The sequence below is a fragment of the Macrobrachium rosenbergii genome, chromosome 41 (assembly GCF_040412425.1).
Source record: "Macrobrachium rosenbergii isolate ZJJX-2024 chromosome 41, ASM4041242v1, whole genome shotgun sequence".
NCBI classification, from domain to species: Eukaryota; Metazoa; Arthropoda; class Malacostraca; order Decapoda; family Palaemonidae; genus Macrobrachium; species Macrobrachium rosenbergii.
In genome coordinates this window covers 94,870,067-94,885,487 of record NC_089781.1, presented here as the reverse complement: position 1 = coordinate 94,885,487, position 15,421 = coordinate 94,870,067, and the positions used below count along the sequence as shown (strand labels likewise).

General features: G+C 36.9%; 1 protein-coding gene across 2 annotated transcripts in view; it reads left to right on the top strand.

Moving 5' to 3' along the window:
• LOC136827021 (zwei Ig domain protein zig-8-like) overlaps positions 1 to 15,421 on the top strand; it is a 478,879-nt gene that overhangs the window by 12,191 nt on the left and 451,267 nt on the right. The window contains exon 1 of one of the 2 annotated variants that reach the window (XM_067084706.1): positions 8,671 to 8,985. The exons of the other annotated variant lie outside the window; for it this stretch is intronic. The gene's annotated coding sequence lies outside the window, so the exon portion shown is untranslated. Of the gene's footprint in view, positions 1 to 8,670; positions 8,986 to 15,421 lie in introns of those variants that run through there. 2 annotated transcript variants of the gene reach the window in all.

Below are 15,421 nucleotides of genomic sequence, written 5' to 3'. Positions count from 1 at the left end.
CAAGTCACCAAAAGGAATATGAACTTTAAGTTATTGAACCTCTGATTTATGTGCATCAAACAGTCCTTAGTAATATTAAAAAAAAAAAAAAATGGAACGATGATTCACCTTGTTTGGTAAAACGAATGATGAAACTGTAAGGTTAACAGCGCTTACGATATCATAAAATCTCTCTCTCTCTCTCTCTCTCTCTCTCTCTCTCTCTCTCTCTCTCTCTCTCTCTCTCTCTCTCTCTCAAAATTATTTCGAAAGCAAGGCAGCAAGACAAATCATCAAAATAAATACATCCGTGCTTTTGGTTTCTTTAGACAAACCCTTCTCTCTCTCTCTCTCTCTCTCTCTCTCTCTCTCAAAGTGAATTCGAAAGCAGGCAAGCAATTCAGACCATCACTCTAAATACACACATGCTTTTGGTTTGTTCAGAGAAACCTCTCTCTCTCTCTCTCTCTCTCTCTCTCTCTCTCTCTCTCTCTCTCTCTCTCTCTCTCTGTCAAAAGATAATCTAAAGCATCCATCTGAGGGCATCCTCAGGCAAGAGAAAGATTATTCAGCCTCTTCCTCGCCACGCCTTGGGTATCCGAGGACGAATGGGCCATTGCTCACAACTAGATCTTCGTAAACGGGACAGTATTTTGCGCTTCCTGCATAGGCTCCGGAATTAAGTAGGAGACAGTGCGGTTTGTGTACGATGCTGGGAGACTGAAGGCTTTTAGTGTATAAATGTATATGCATGTATGTAGTATGTATTATTTGTAATGTATGTATATTTATACATATATATACATGTGTTTTTGTGTTTGTGTGTTTATCTATATATGCATGTATATATATATATATATATATATATATATATATATATATATATATATATATATATATATATATATATATATATATATATATATATATATATATATATATATCTATTATTATATATATTATAATGTACTTATGTAGGTCAATGAGGTATACTTGGATGATATGCCACTTATTAAGTACCACAAAAATCTGGACTCTGGCCTTGAGGTCAGCTAAAATTATATACAACAAAATAAGGCAGAGGGCCTACTTCAAGAGGGGAGTGATTAGGTCAACTCTGGGGTTTAACTTAATTAATTATATTTACAAAAGAAAACACATCAGCAGAATGGTAGCGTAATTCTGGTGTTATAAGATGAAAAGCAAATGGGATGCCCGCTTCAAATGGTGCTGAAAACACTGTAGTGGGGACACTACACTCTCAAGATGATGCACAGATCCACCGCTGACTAACTACTAATCTGTAATCGAAAAACTTATTGTTACTCAACTGAAACTAGCACTGCAACGAAGGAATAGAGGAATTGCGTAGATGATGCGTAGACTGAACTCGATTCCAGTAACTCGGATATTTTACAATTACTTTACGCTTCTCGTCAATGCTTTGCAAATTAATCAACACAAAATATAAAAAGCAATACTGGTCTCACTGCAGGTATACCCCACCATGGAAAGAAAGAAGAAAAAATAGTTAGAGACGAATAGGGACGTGCCTGACGAAAATAACCTTAAATCCGGTACTTTACCTTGATAAGGAGATGAGGTTCTCCTCTTTTGGGGGCCAGCGAGAGGAAGGGCAAGTGAATAATTCCACAGTAAAAGCTACTTTGGTTACTGCCAGCCACGTGTCAGAAATAGTTAGTTTAATGGAACAAGGGACAGGACATCCGTCCTAGGGCAGCGTCTGAGCAATTCTAAGACCGAGCATCTTTCTCCAGACCCTTTGTAACTTTCGGGAATTACGTTTTTTCTCCTCCTAGGTGGCGTCGCGATCGTTCTGCCCGCATGGCTGCAGTTTCAAGATGGCGGAATGCGTATGTTCAGCCCGCCAGCTGACATGCCTCGGGCGACGATTAGCTCCGACAGGTACAGCACCTGGAATTTAAGGAATTTCGGCAGCACTTGAACGAGAAAAGATTAAGTAGTGTCCCCCCAAGAGAGATTTTTTTAGAGGCGAATTCGCCTACAATGAATCATGCTAAATTAATGAATTAATTGCTTAGCCCTTATTTCATTTGACTAATTGACTGGAAGATTGTGTATGAGAGGATACTCTTGACAGTATTTATAAATACATACATACATATATATATATATATATATATATATATATATATATATATATATATATATATATATATATATATATATATATATATATATATATATGTGTGTATATATTTTAATCATGTATTTATTATAGATAATTACATACGTATGAAGAGACAGAGAAGTCATGAAAAAGCCTCACTCTCTTTGTCTCTCTCTCCTGAAGGTTGCGTTTGCTGCATATTAGAGAGACATTAAAGTATTCAGAAAATACGGAAGTTGACTTCTAACACTGAGTAACAGAAGTAAATATTATGAATAATAACTAAATAAGTCTGACAAGTAATAGGATACAATAAAAAAAATATTAATCTGGTCAAAACTATGTAAAATTAACCCAGCTTCAAAGCAGGACTGGATTGCCGTTTGAAAGGACGAGAAGTGAAACTCCTGGAATGAGGCCTCAGCATTAACTGGAATTTAAAGTGTACGGCTAAAGGGGCTGCAGGAGGTGGGGGTTGAAGGGGGCGGTTGGAATGAAAAGTTGCAGCAGAAGTGTAAGTAACCAAGTAAAAAATGCGCTGAAGTTTCTTCGGCGCAATCGAGTTTTCTGTACAGCCACTACAGCGTATATTCAAGGCCACTGAAAATAGATCTCGGTATAATGCTGTGTGAGCCGCGACCCATGAAACTTTAACCGCGAGCCGGTGGTGGCCTGACCTTTATAGTTGCCAGATACACCATTATGTCCAACTTTAACCTTAAATAGAATAAAAACTACTGAGGCTAGAGGGCTGCAATTTGGTATGTTTGATGACTGGAGGGTGGATGATCAACATCCCAATTTGCAATCCTCTGGCCTCAGTAGTTTTTAAGATCTGAGGGCGGACAGAAAAGTGCGGACAGAAAAAGTGCGGACGGACAGACAAGGCCATCTCAATAGTTTTCTTTTACAGAAAACTGAAAGTGCACTTATGTAATGATAAGGTTCACATTCAGCGAGGTGGTCTTTGTACTTAGATTTATTGAGAAAACAGAAATTGAAGAGTTGGTGATTCACCCAGATCTCTTCAAAGTGGCCCCCTAGGACGATCAACTTTTTTTGACTTAATATCTCGCCCGTCAGTGATATGATTAAATATGTTCGAATAGAGATTGCGTAAGGCGCCTTCAGAGTACACCTTTAGTGTATGACCAGATTTTTGATGCAGTGCCAAAAACTGCGCAAAAATCCCCAATTTACATTGTCCCTGTATAATATTCCTTAAGATCAGTAAAAGTAAAATGAAATACCCTTACATTTATTACTGCAGAGAGAGAGAGAGAGAGAGAGGATAAAAGGATTCCATTCATACCTTACATTGTTCCAGTATTTAGTTAATTAAGAACTGTACAAATAAAAGAAAATACTCTTAAATATACAACTGCAGAGAGAGAGAGAGAGAGAGAGAGAGAGAGATTCAGTTCATACCTTACGTTGTTCCAGTATTAAGCTTATTAGGAACTGTGCAAATAAAAGAAAATATTCTTAAATATACAACTGCTGAGAGACAGAGAGAGAGAGAGAGTGTAAAAGGATTCCATATGCACCTTACATTGTTCCAGTATGTAACTAATTAAGAACTGTAAAAATAAAACAAAACTATATAACTAAAGAGAGAGAGAGAGAGAGAGAGAGAGAGAGAGAGAGAGAGAGAGAGAGAGAGTATGTGTAAAAGGATTCCACACGCACTTTACATTGTTCCAGTATAAAACTAATAAAGAACTGTAAAAAAAAAAAAAAAAAAAGAGATATAGCTTTCCATGTATAAATGTATACCTGGATCATTTCCAATACAGTAGTCAGCTAATAAATTTAGGAAAAACAAATGAAAAAAAATACTCTCACACGTATAACGAAAATGAAAGGAAATACTCTTGCATTTATAACTGGAGAGAGAGAGAGAGAGAGAGAGAGAGAGAGAGAGAGAGAGAGAGAAGAGAGAGAAATAAAAGGATTTCGTTACAGTCATACTCGTCACTTGACCGCGGGTGACCTGACACTGTTCAGTGTCTTTTGAGTTTACACAAAACTGTGTCATGTGGGAAGCACGTCGAGGGTAGAATGTTCATAGGCCTGGGGGCATCTGTTCTTGGTATCCCAGAGGATAATAATAATAATAATAATAATAATAATAATAATAATAATAATAAGAAGAAGAAGAAGAAGAAGAAGAAGAAGAAGAAGAAGAAGAAGAAGAAGAATAATAATAATAATAATAATAATAATAATAATAATAATAATAATAATAATAATAATAATAATAATAAGAAGAAGAAGAAAAATATAATAATAGTAATAATAATAATAATAATAATAATAATAATAAAAAGCCTACACCATTCGTTATTGTAACCTTTATTATTATTATTATTACCTTAATAATAATAATATAATAATTTTCTTACGTTTTAATGCTTCATCCTTTGACCTTGAAAATACCATCGGAGTTCATATACTACTACTACTACTAATAATAATAATAATAATAATAATAATAATAATAATAATAATAATAATAATAATAGTGTGCGGAATATGGGAAGTCTTTTATTAAAATATCCAATCAGAAATCGTTCGTCTGGGTTCAGGTTCTATTCTAGGTACCGTCGACATGTTTCGACCAGCTCGTTGGTCATCCTCTGGACATGGTTGTAGGAGGTCTGAAGAAACGAGGTAGCTCGGGTTGGTATTTATAGGGGGGAGGTGTCTTGATCGGTGCTGAATCATGATTGGCTGCCCGGGGCATGTACCCTCGGGCGGAGCCTACTCATCCAAGTTGATGCTCGGTTTTCGTCTTGTAGTGCTGGGGATCAAGAGAATTTCGATCCTCGGGTGCCGAATTTTGATTCACTCGTTCGCTATGGGGATCGCTCGGTGCATGTCTCCTGGCTGCCGTGGGGAGGAGAAAGGTTTCTTGCGTAATGTTGAGTGTTGGTTTCTCTTTCCCAATGTGCAATGCTTCCAAGAGGCGTAGGCGGCGGTGGTCGGTAGTTCGGTCAATTATTTCGATGTTCGTGATTATGTCTTTTCTTGCTATTCTCTGGTTATGGACGGTCCTGGCATGATTAAAGATAGCCCCCTCTTGGGCGTGGCAGGAAATCCTCTTGGAGAAACGCACGGTTGTCATACCGATGTAAGAACCGAGGCATCCTCGGACGGGGCATGAGTACCGGTATACCACGTTGGTTTTCTTCAAGGGGTCCTGCTGAGGGGGGGCTGGGTTGTTACGCATAACCAGGCTGCTCGTCTTTCTGCTCTTGTAATAAATAACCAGATGTATATTTTTGTTGGAGTCAACAGGGCTGACATTATTCTCGATGATGTTTTTGAGGGCGCGTTCGTCTTCTTTACGTTTATGGTGAAATTGTCCTTAATAGAAGACCTTCTGCAACCACGTCCAGAGGATGACCAACGAGCTGGTCGAAACATGTCGACGGTACCTAGAATAGAACCTGAACCCAGACGAACGATTTCTGATTGAATAATAATAATAATAATAATAATAATAATAATAATAATAATAATAATAATAATAATAATAATAATAATAATACATTCCCCCGCTGTATATTCTTCGACCTTGAACATACCCTCAGAGGTCATTCTTTTCCTATCGTAGGTCATATTTCATTCCCGGCACCTTTATGAAATGACCTTTCGCTTACAAAGGTGTGGCATTTGTCACGCGAATTACACGAATTCATTTCGCGGGCCGAATTCGCGAAAGGCAAATCGCTCTACATACATTTAAACCGCGCGTGCGTAAATCTCTTGAATATTACACCTGGGAAGAGGTAATTACGATTTCACGTGATGGAAATATTTTACGTGGGGTTATTATTATAATTATTATTATTATTATTATTATTATTATTATTATTATTATTATTATTATTATTATTATTGCTTGTTGTTCTTATGTTATTATTGTTAAGTAATAATAATAATAATAGTAATAATAATAATAATAATAATAATAATAATAATGATTATTATTATTATTATTATTATTATTAGTAGTAGTAGTAGTAGTAGTAGTAGTAGTAGTACTAGTACTAGTAGTAGTAGTATCTCACTAAACGTTTTCTCCTCTTTAAATAAAAAAAATCTGGAATCCATTAATAAGTCTTGAATTATTATTATTATTATTATTAGCCTACTATTATTATTATTATTATTATTATTATTATTATTATTATTATTATTATTATTATTATTTCATGACGTGAGTCTGCGTCTTTGAAGAAAGAAGTCTGGAACCCTTTAATATGACTTAAATGATTATTATTATTATTATTATTATTATTATTATTATTATTATTATTATTATTATTATTATTATTATTATATGTGGAAAGACAATAGCAAAACATCACTTTAGACGAGTTACGATAGAAAGAAAACGGTGTCTTTTCTATAAGGAACAAAATTATCATCTTTTATTTAAAACAAAAAGGTCATAAATTCTTTCACAAAACTTAAATAAAATCCCCAACAACGGTTCCCTCATAAATCACTTTTAGTAGAAGGCACTAAGCAATGTCATTCAATCTTGACAGTGTCATCGCTGCGATTATTGCATGCAATATCACATGCTTTTCTTAATTTACGTCCTGCAATTGCGCGGTAATTGCCCCGCCGCTGGTCGGAAATATTGATATTGCCTCTCACGTTTGAGAGACATTACTATTTTTTTTTTTCGCTTTCTACCTGCAGAGGTGTGTACCATACCTGGCCACATTTGAGAAACATTACTCTTTTTTTTTCTGACTGCAGTGTTCTTCTTCGCCTGTCCACTTTTACATTACTAATTCTTTCTCTCTACCTGTAGAGGTGTACCTTACCTGCCCACATTTCAGAAACATTACTTTTTTTATATATATGCCTGCAGTACTTTTTAAGTGCAGTTTTGTTCTCACCTGCCCATATTTAAGAAACATTACTAATCTTTTTTATGTACCTGCAGAGGTGTACCTTTCTTGCCCACGTTTCAGAAACATTACTATTTTTTTTTATCTGCCTCCAGTACTTTTTGAATTTAGTTGTGTACCTCACCTGCACACATTTCAGAAACATTACTTGTTTTTTTTTTTTATCTGCCTCCAGTACTTTCTAAGTGCAGTTGTGTACCTCAGCGGCCCACATTTGAGAAACATTACTAATCTCTTTGATGTACCTGCAGTGGTGTACCTCACCTGGCCACATTTGAGAAACATTACTGTTTTTTTCTGACTGCAGTTGTGTTCTTCACCTGTCCACTTTTGTGGAACATCACTAATTCTTTCTCTCTACCTGCAGAGGTGTACCTTACCTGCCCACATTTCAGAAACATTACTATTTTTTTTTTTTTCCTTTCTACCGGCAGAGGTTTACCTTACCTGCCCACATTAGAGAAACATTACTGTTTTTTTTATCTGCCAGCAGTACTGTCTAAATGCAGTTGCCTCGATGGCCCACATTGGTGAGAAACCTCAGACTAAAGTCTGTTTGATGGTTCAATCCCCGCAGCCGACCAGTCAGAGAAGGCGGACACTTTGCTATCCGTGTAGAACAGGATTACGTGTAATCAACGGAAAAGTTTGCTGAAACCAAATGGATGTTCTTAATACACACATAAACAAAACCACTTTTCTAAAAACATAACAGACACCTTTCTCTCGAACTGTCGACCTACCTACCCAGTTCCCTCGCTGCTGGGAGAAACATTACTATTGTTTTCGCTTTCTAAGCGATGTCAGGCAGGGCAGCCGATCGAGGCCAGCCTACCCACCGCCAAATCAAAGTCCAAGGCATCGTGCTTTATAAAAATGAAAAAAAGCACGTTAAAAACGAAGAAAGTACTGTCTAAATGCAGTTGTGCACCTCATCTGCCCAAATTTGAGAAACATCACTATTTGTTTATCAGACTGCATGAGAAACATTACTCATTTTTTCTAGATGCAGTGGTGTTCCTCACCTGCCTACATTTGAGAAACATTACTAATTTTGTTTTCATTCTACCAAGAGTAGTGTACCTCTCCTGCCCACATTAGAGAAACAGTACTGTTTTTTCTCTGATAGCAGTGTTGTACCTCACCTACCCACATTTGAGAAACGTTACTAATTTTGTTTTCTTTCTACCACGAGTAGTGTACCTCACCTGCCCATATTAAAGAAGCAATACTAATCCTTTTTTTTTCTACCTGTAGTGATGTGTCACACCTGCCCACATTAGAGAAACATTACTATTTTTTCTTTATACTTTCTACCTGTAGTGGTGTATCTCATCTTCCCACATTAGAGAAACATTACTAATCTCTTCTTTCTACCTGCAGTGGCGTGTGACACCTGTCGTACCTGTAATTAACACTTCATCTACTCGCAAACCAATTCTTGTCTCGAAATATTCGTAAACGACTTCGTTTTCGAATCCGTCATTCACTCGGAAACTAAAATTTGTCTCGAAATATTCGTCAACGACTCCATTTTTCGGATTCGTCACCAATCCGCGCGTGACGTTCGTGCGTGCGCGCGTGCGTGCGTGCAGTTCAAACACGCCGATCAGGAATGCATTATATTACCGTAGGAACACACGGCGCTGGCGTGCGCCATCTTATTATTAGACAATATGAGCTGTCGGGGGAACCGAATTGTATATATGAGCGAGACCCATTGTTGCGAGCCAGCGGAGGGAAGGCCGACACAAGAAGAAGAAGAAGAAGACGAAAAGGAAGAAGAAGAAGAAGAAGAAGAAGGAGAAGAAGACACCAACACACGACACGACCCGCCAGTAGGGCTGTGGAAGCCGTTGGGTTCAGACGTGTGGTTTTTACTCGGCGGTTTGACGCGCTCCGTCTCCTGTGGTCGTATGAAGTGTAATGCGAGTTATTTAAGTTATTTTTTGTTTTTTTAATATTTATCATTTTTATAAAAATATGACGATATTTTCTGAATTAATGTTGACTTACGAGACGTGACAAGTTAATAAAGATTGAATGAAGACGTGGAATAATAAATTTTTAAAATGAAAAAATTAGCAATTCATCCAAGTGAAACTTGAGTTTTATACCGCATCGGACACTGAGCTCAATAAAACACTCGCAAGGAACTTAAGAAAAAAAAAAAAAACAGAAACATAAAAAGAATTAACCCGATTATTTCGTCAATCTCAGGTAACCAATTAGTTACCTGTTAAGACAAATCACCTTTGGCACCCAATCAATCGGCGTGGGAGATTTATTTTCCCTTTTATTATTATTGTTATTATCATCTCTCCTTAAGACTCGGATGACAGTGATTTTTTTATGCCATTGATGTGAAAACCAGATGACATATACGATATGATGAGTATGATTATGATTCATGTGTGTTATGTGAAGTGATGTGGCGTCTGTCCATTGACGGGGAGATGAATTTATGTGCATGGTGATGGTTGCGTTTTATCTACAAGTATGCAGATAATTTTTTTAAACTATGTGTTTATTAAATATTTATGTACATATATATATATATATATATATATATATATATATATATATATATATATATATATATATATATATATACATATACATATATATATATATATATCCATACATGTATATATATATATATATATATATATATATATATATATATATATATATATATATATATATATATATATATATATATATATATATATATATATATATATATATATAATTATGTGTAAAACTAGCACTGGTAAGTGATTATAAAATTAATGAAGTAGGTAATTGACCTGCAAGTTTCATGAGCTGTCAGACAGGATTTATCCATCAGAGAAATATTTATTCCTGTAAGACATGCAATAGAATTTTTTTTTTTTTTAAATATGACTCGCTCAAATGGGTACATCAATTTCACCGATAATAATTATGGCTGTTCATACTTTATTCAGAAGAGGACTGCCTGAAGAATATGCATAAATAATCAGATGATTATTTCAGATTATCAGATAATTATTTCGCATCACAGAGACATGAAAAAATATTATGTTTTAGTTCTTGCAAATGCAATATATCTGATTGAAGGTAATCGTCCCGACTCTTATCGCTGGGTTTCTTTTGCGTGTTTTGCTGACAAATTACATTACTTTTTTTTGTCAGATTACATCGCCTCTTCCTCCCCGGTTGCTGGTTAGTAATCGATTGTCCTTAATTGTTGTGATGCTGTAGTAATATGAACCAATTGGTCAGTTAATTATTTACGGTGTTGCAACTCAGTGGTTCTGGGATTTTGCGATTCGTTTTTATTATTATTTTTTTTTTTTTTTGCAAATCTTTGTTATTATTCTCTTTCTGCTTCCGTTTTCTCTCTCTCTCTCTCTCTCTCTCCTCTCCACTCTCTAGCTCTCTCTCTCTCTCTCTTTTACTCTCTCTCTCTCTCAAACATACATACATAGTGATAGGATAAAAAAAAAACTACTGCATTTTAATAGAAAAAGCAAATCGTTTCAAAAGGCAAGAATGGAAACGGAAAAACATTAAAAAAAAATACTTTTTGATCAAAATCAAATTGGTTTTTATAGAAACCCAGATGACAGCTACAACAGGCTATGAGATAAAAAAAAAAAAAAAAAAAAGGCCGTCAAAGCACAACGTACAAAGCCATACAAAGGAAACAGGTTTTGACAAATCAAACCTTCACCAGACGGTAGACAGTCATTCCAAGGTCCAAAGTCTTGGAACAAAAATGTTCCTCAAAGCTGAAACGAATCTAGAACGCAAACAACTTCCCCAAAGGAACGCGAAACAAGATTGTTACTTGAACTGGGACTACAGACGAGTTCTGGAAAATAAACAAGCACCAGGAAATGCACGTGGGAGTAAATACTGAAAAGCAAGGAAGCAAAAGAGCATTGGCAAGAGACACTGGAGAATAATCAAGCAAGGAATAAAATATAGAATTTACCGAAGGCCAAGCGCTTGCGACCTGTGAGGTCATTCAGCGCTGAAACGGAAATTGAGAGCAGAAGGGTTTGAATGGTGTAACAGGGGGAAAACCTCAAAGCAGTTGTACTATGAATCAACTATTAGGAGAGGGTGGAAAGTAAGATGGAAGAAAGAGAATATGAAAGGAGGTACATTAAAAGGAACGAAAGGGGTTGCAGCTATGGGCCGAAGGGACGCTGCAAGGAATAATCAAACAAAGGAAGTTTTGGAAATAATACCAGTAATGGAAGGCTCTCTTTCCAGAGTTTGTTTAACTCTGGAATGAGATGCTGAAGAACAAACAGTGGAAAGAACGCAAGCACTGGAAAGAAGTACTGGAAAACGAAGACTGAAAAGCAAACAATCACCGGCAAGCAAGAACAAACAAACAACTTCAAGCAAACACTGGATTAAGGCGATATTGCTCAAGTACTGTGAAGAACTCAGGCACTTCATTGAGTAATGGAGTACAAAGTTTGGAAAGCGAATAACACTGCTTGTGTAAGCTGTACAACAAATAACCAATGACTGCAATGAAAACCAAAAGCTGGAAAGCAAACTAACACTGGAGGGACGCATCGGAGTGCTGGAAAGAGAAAACGAGCCCTGGAAACTAACACAGGAAAATTTACAGACTGAAACTAAAAACGGGCCCTGGAACGGCCTTTCACTCTTCTAGCTCCTGTTGCTTGGGAAAAAAGGACTTTGAAAGGGAAAACGAGCCCTGGAAACACGCTGGAAAGAAAACTGAACAGATTCTTAAAGGGAAAACGAGCTCTGGAGAATAGAGCTCGAAAGAACTGAACAGAATTTGAAAGAAAAAACGGTCCTGGAAAATGCCTCCAATAAAAGAACAGAATTTGAAAGAGAAAACAAACCCTGGAAACTTACGCTTGAAAGAAAAGCGTAGAATTTGCAAGAGAAGACGAACTCGGGAAAGTGACGCTGGAAAGAAAACTGAACAGACTCTGAAAGAGAACACGGGCCCTGGAAAATGCCTCCAACCAGAGAACAGGATTTGGAAGAGAAAACGACGCCTGGAAACTAGTACTGGAAAAACTTGAACAGTTATTTAAAGAGAAAACGGACTGGGAAGTGCCTAAAAAAAAAAAAAGAACAGAATTTGAAAGAGAAAACGAGCCCTGGAAACTAGTACTGGAAAACCTTGAACAGTCATTGAAAGAGAAAACGGGCTGGAAAATGCATCCAAAACAAAAAAAAAAAGTGAATAGAATTAGAAAGAGAAAACGAGCCCTGGAACCTAGCGCTGGAAAAAACTTAACAGAAGTTTGAAAGCGAAAACGGGCCCTGGAACCGCCTCCCACCCTCCTACCCCTCCTCAAAAAGAGGAAAACTGTCAACTAGTAGCAAACAAGCTTTGGAGAGCAGCAAGCTAGCGTCGGAAAGAGAAAACGAGCTCTGGAAACTAACGCTGGATAAAACTATACAGACTCTGCAAGAGAAAACGAGCTCTGGAAACTAACGCTGGATAAAACTATACAGACTCTGCAAGAGAAAACGAGCTCTGGAAACTAACTCTGGCTAAAACTATACAGACTCTGCAAGAAAAACGAGCTCTGAAAACTAACGATAAAACTAGACAGACTCTGCAAGAGAAAACGAGCTCTGAAACTAACGCTGGATAAAACTATACAGACTCTGCAAGAGAAAACGAGCTCTGGAAACTAACTCTGGATAAAACTACACAGACTCTGCAAGAGAAAACGAGCCCTGGAGACTAGTACTGGAATGAAAAGAACAGACTCTGAAAGCGAAAACGAGCCCTGGAAACTAGTACTGGAATGAAAAGAACAGACCCTGAAAGCGAAAACGAGCCCTGGGGACTAGCACTGGAACGAAAAGAACAGACCCTGAAAGCGAAAACGAGCCCTGGAAACTAGTACTGGAATGAAAAGAACAGACTCGGCAAGCGAAAATGGGTCGTGGAAAATGCCTCCCACCCTCCCATCTCCTGTCGCGGGGAAGAAAAGACTTTGAAAGGGAAAACGGTCTCTGGAAAATGCCTCCAACCCCCCATCCCATCCCACCCACCCCCCCCAAAAAGAAAAAACGGTTACCAGGCAACAAACAGCCACTGAAATACAACGAGAGGGAAAAGAGGACTTCGCCATAATCTCATTAGGAAGCCAGCAGGAACCGGGAGTTTTGTGCTCATGGAACGGACAGGTCAGGTCATGGCGGGGGATGGGGGCGGGGTTTAGGGGGTGAGACCCGCCACTTCATCCAGCAATTAGAGGCTATTCAGAGAGTCACGGCGACGCTGTAAAAGGGAGTAAATGTTTAGGGGGTCGCTGCCACAAGTACTCCTAAAGATCTATTAGCGAGAGAGACCAGACCCTCTTTACACGCGAATCGAATGACACGCGCTCTTTAAAATTCGTTGGAATAAGTGATGGAGGTTTTTGCAAGTACTTATAGTCAGTCACACACACACGCACACACACATACATATATATATATATATATATATATATATACATATACACACACAATTACGTGTAACAAAATGATATCACATCAGGATCGATCCCTGGTTTCTCAATCGGAAGGCAAGGGCCCTACCAACTGAGCTGTGTGGGTCAGTTGGTGGTGGCCTTTCCTTTCGATTGAGAGACCTGGGTTTGATCCCGATGTGGGTAAAAATTTTTAGTTGGTTTTAGGTAGTTAACCCATTGCCCTTCTCCTCCCCGTGGCTACGACCAGCCACAGTCGGCCAACTACCAGGTACAATATTAACCACACAGATCTAGGGAGCCATAGTGGAATTTAACGTAACATGCCCAAGGCAATAAATAAATGAAGAAATAAATAAATAAATAGGTAAATAAACATGATCACTCTCTTTGCATCTGTTAAGAAATTGAGAACGTCGTGGAGAGAAAGTGTAATAGAAAAGAAAGGGGAAAGTAAAAAAAGGAAAGACTGATTTCTATTGTGCATCTTAATAAATTTAAAAAGTCCTGAATTCCCCGTTTTTCAAAGAGAAAGTACCAGAGAAAGGAAAGGGGAAATTAAAAAAAGAAAGGGCGATTTCTGTTGTGCATCTTAATAAATTTCAAAAGCCGTAAATTCCCCGTTTTCCAAAGAGAAAGTTCAAGAGAAAGAAAGAAGGAAAATGAGAAAGAAAGTGATTTCATTGTGCATCTGTTAATAAATTTAAAACGTCCTAAATTCCCCGTTTCTCAAAGAGAAAGTAAGAAGGAAAATGAGAAAGGCCGACTCCGAGTGACTTTTATTCAGCCAGTACTTCATTAATTAAGTTTCTAATTATCCCTTGGAGTAACTGACTTCCCCCCTGCTTATATTAAACCAGATTATAATCTAATATTATCATCGGCGCCCATTTATGCATTTCCGTAATATTACGAGAAGCCTTCACTAATGGCCAGTGATATCGAATAACATCTAGGAATTCATTATGTAGGATTCCAGGTATCCTCCATTCCAAGTATCCTCATCCTCCATTCCAGGTATCCCCCATTCCAGGTATCCTCCATCCCAGGTATCCTCATTAAGTCCACTCTAGCTCCTTCCACATTATTCCGGGGTTGTATCGAATGTATCCTCTGTAGTCTTTATTGGATGGAATCGTTCGCACAGTATCCCTTGTTAATGTTCCCAAATTATTCTTTGGAACGACTAGCAGTAGCTTAGTATCCCTACTGGAACTGAGATTTTTCATTTTGTATCACACAGTATCCTTTCATGATTTTTTATTATTTTCAGTATCCCCTTGTAGAATGGTGATAATTCAGTTGTTATATTGAGATTTGCAATTGTATCCCTACTGAAATTTATGTATCTTTTCATCTGGTATCATACAGTATCCTTAGATGAAATTTGTAGCCTTTACAGTATCCCCTGATAGGAAATAATAATTTGATGGAAATATCTGAATTAGCAGTTGTATCCCTACTGAAATTGAGATTATAAATTTGGTATCACACAGTACCCTAAGATGAAATATTTAGTATTTGCAGTATCTCCTGGTAGAATAATAATAATAATAATAATAATAATAATAATAATAATAATAATAATAATAATAATAATAATAATAATAATAATGAATGATTATATTTCAAGCAACTTTCTGTAAAGTTCTTATGTTAAAAGGTATATAAGTCAGGGTATCAAAGGCTAATATATATATATATATATATATATATATATATATATATATATATATATATATATATATATATATATACATACTGTATGTATGTATGTATGTATGTATGTATGTATGTATGTATGTATACATGCGCAAGCAAATGAGCCTGTATGTATGTACCCACATATGATACCCAGCATGCCATCAATATCTGCTTACCTA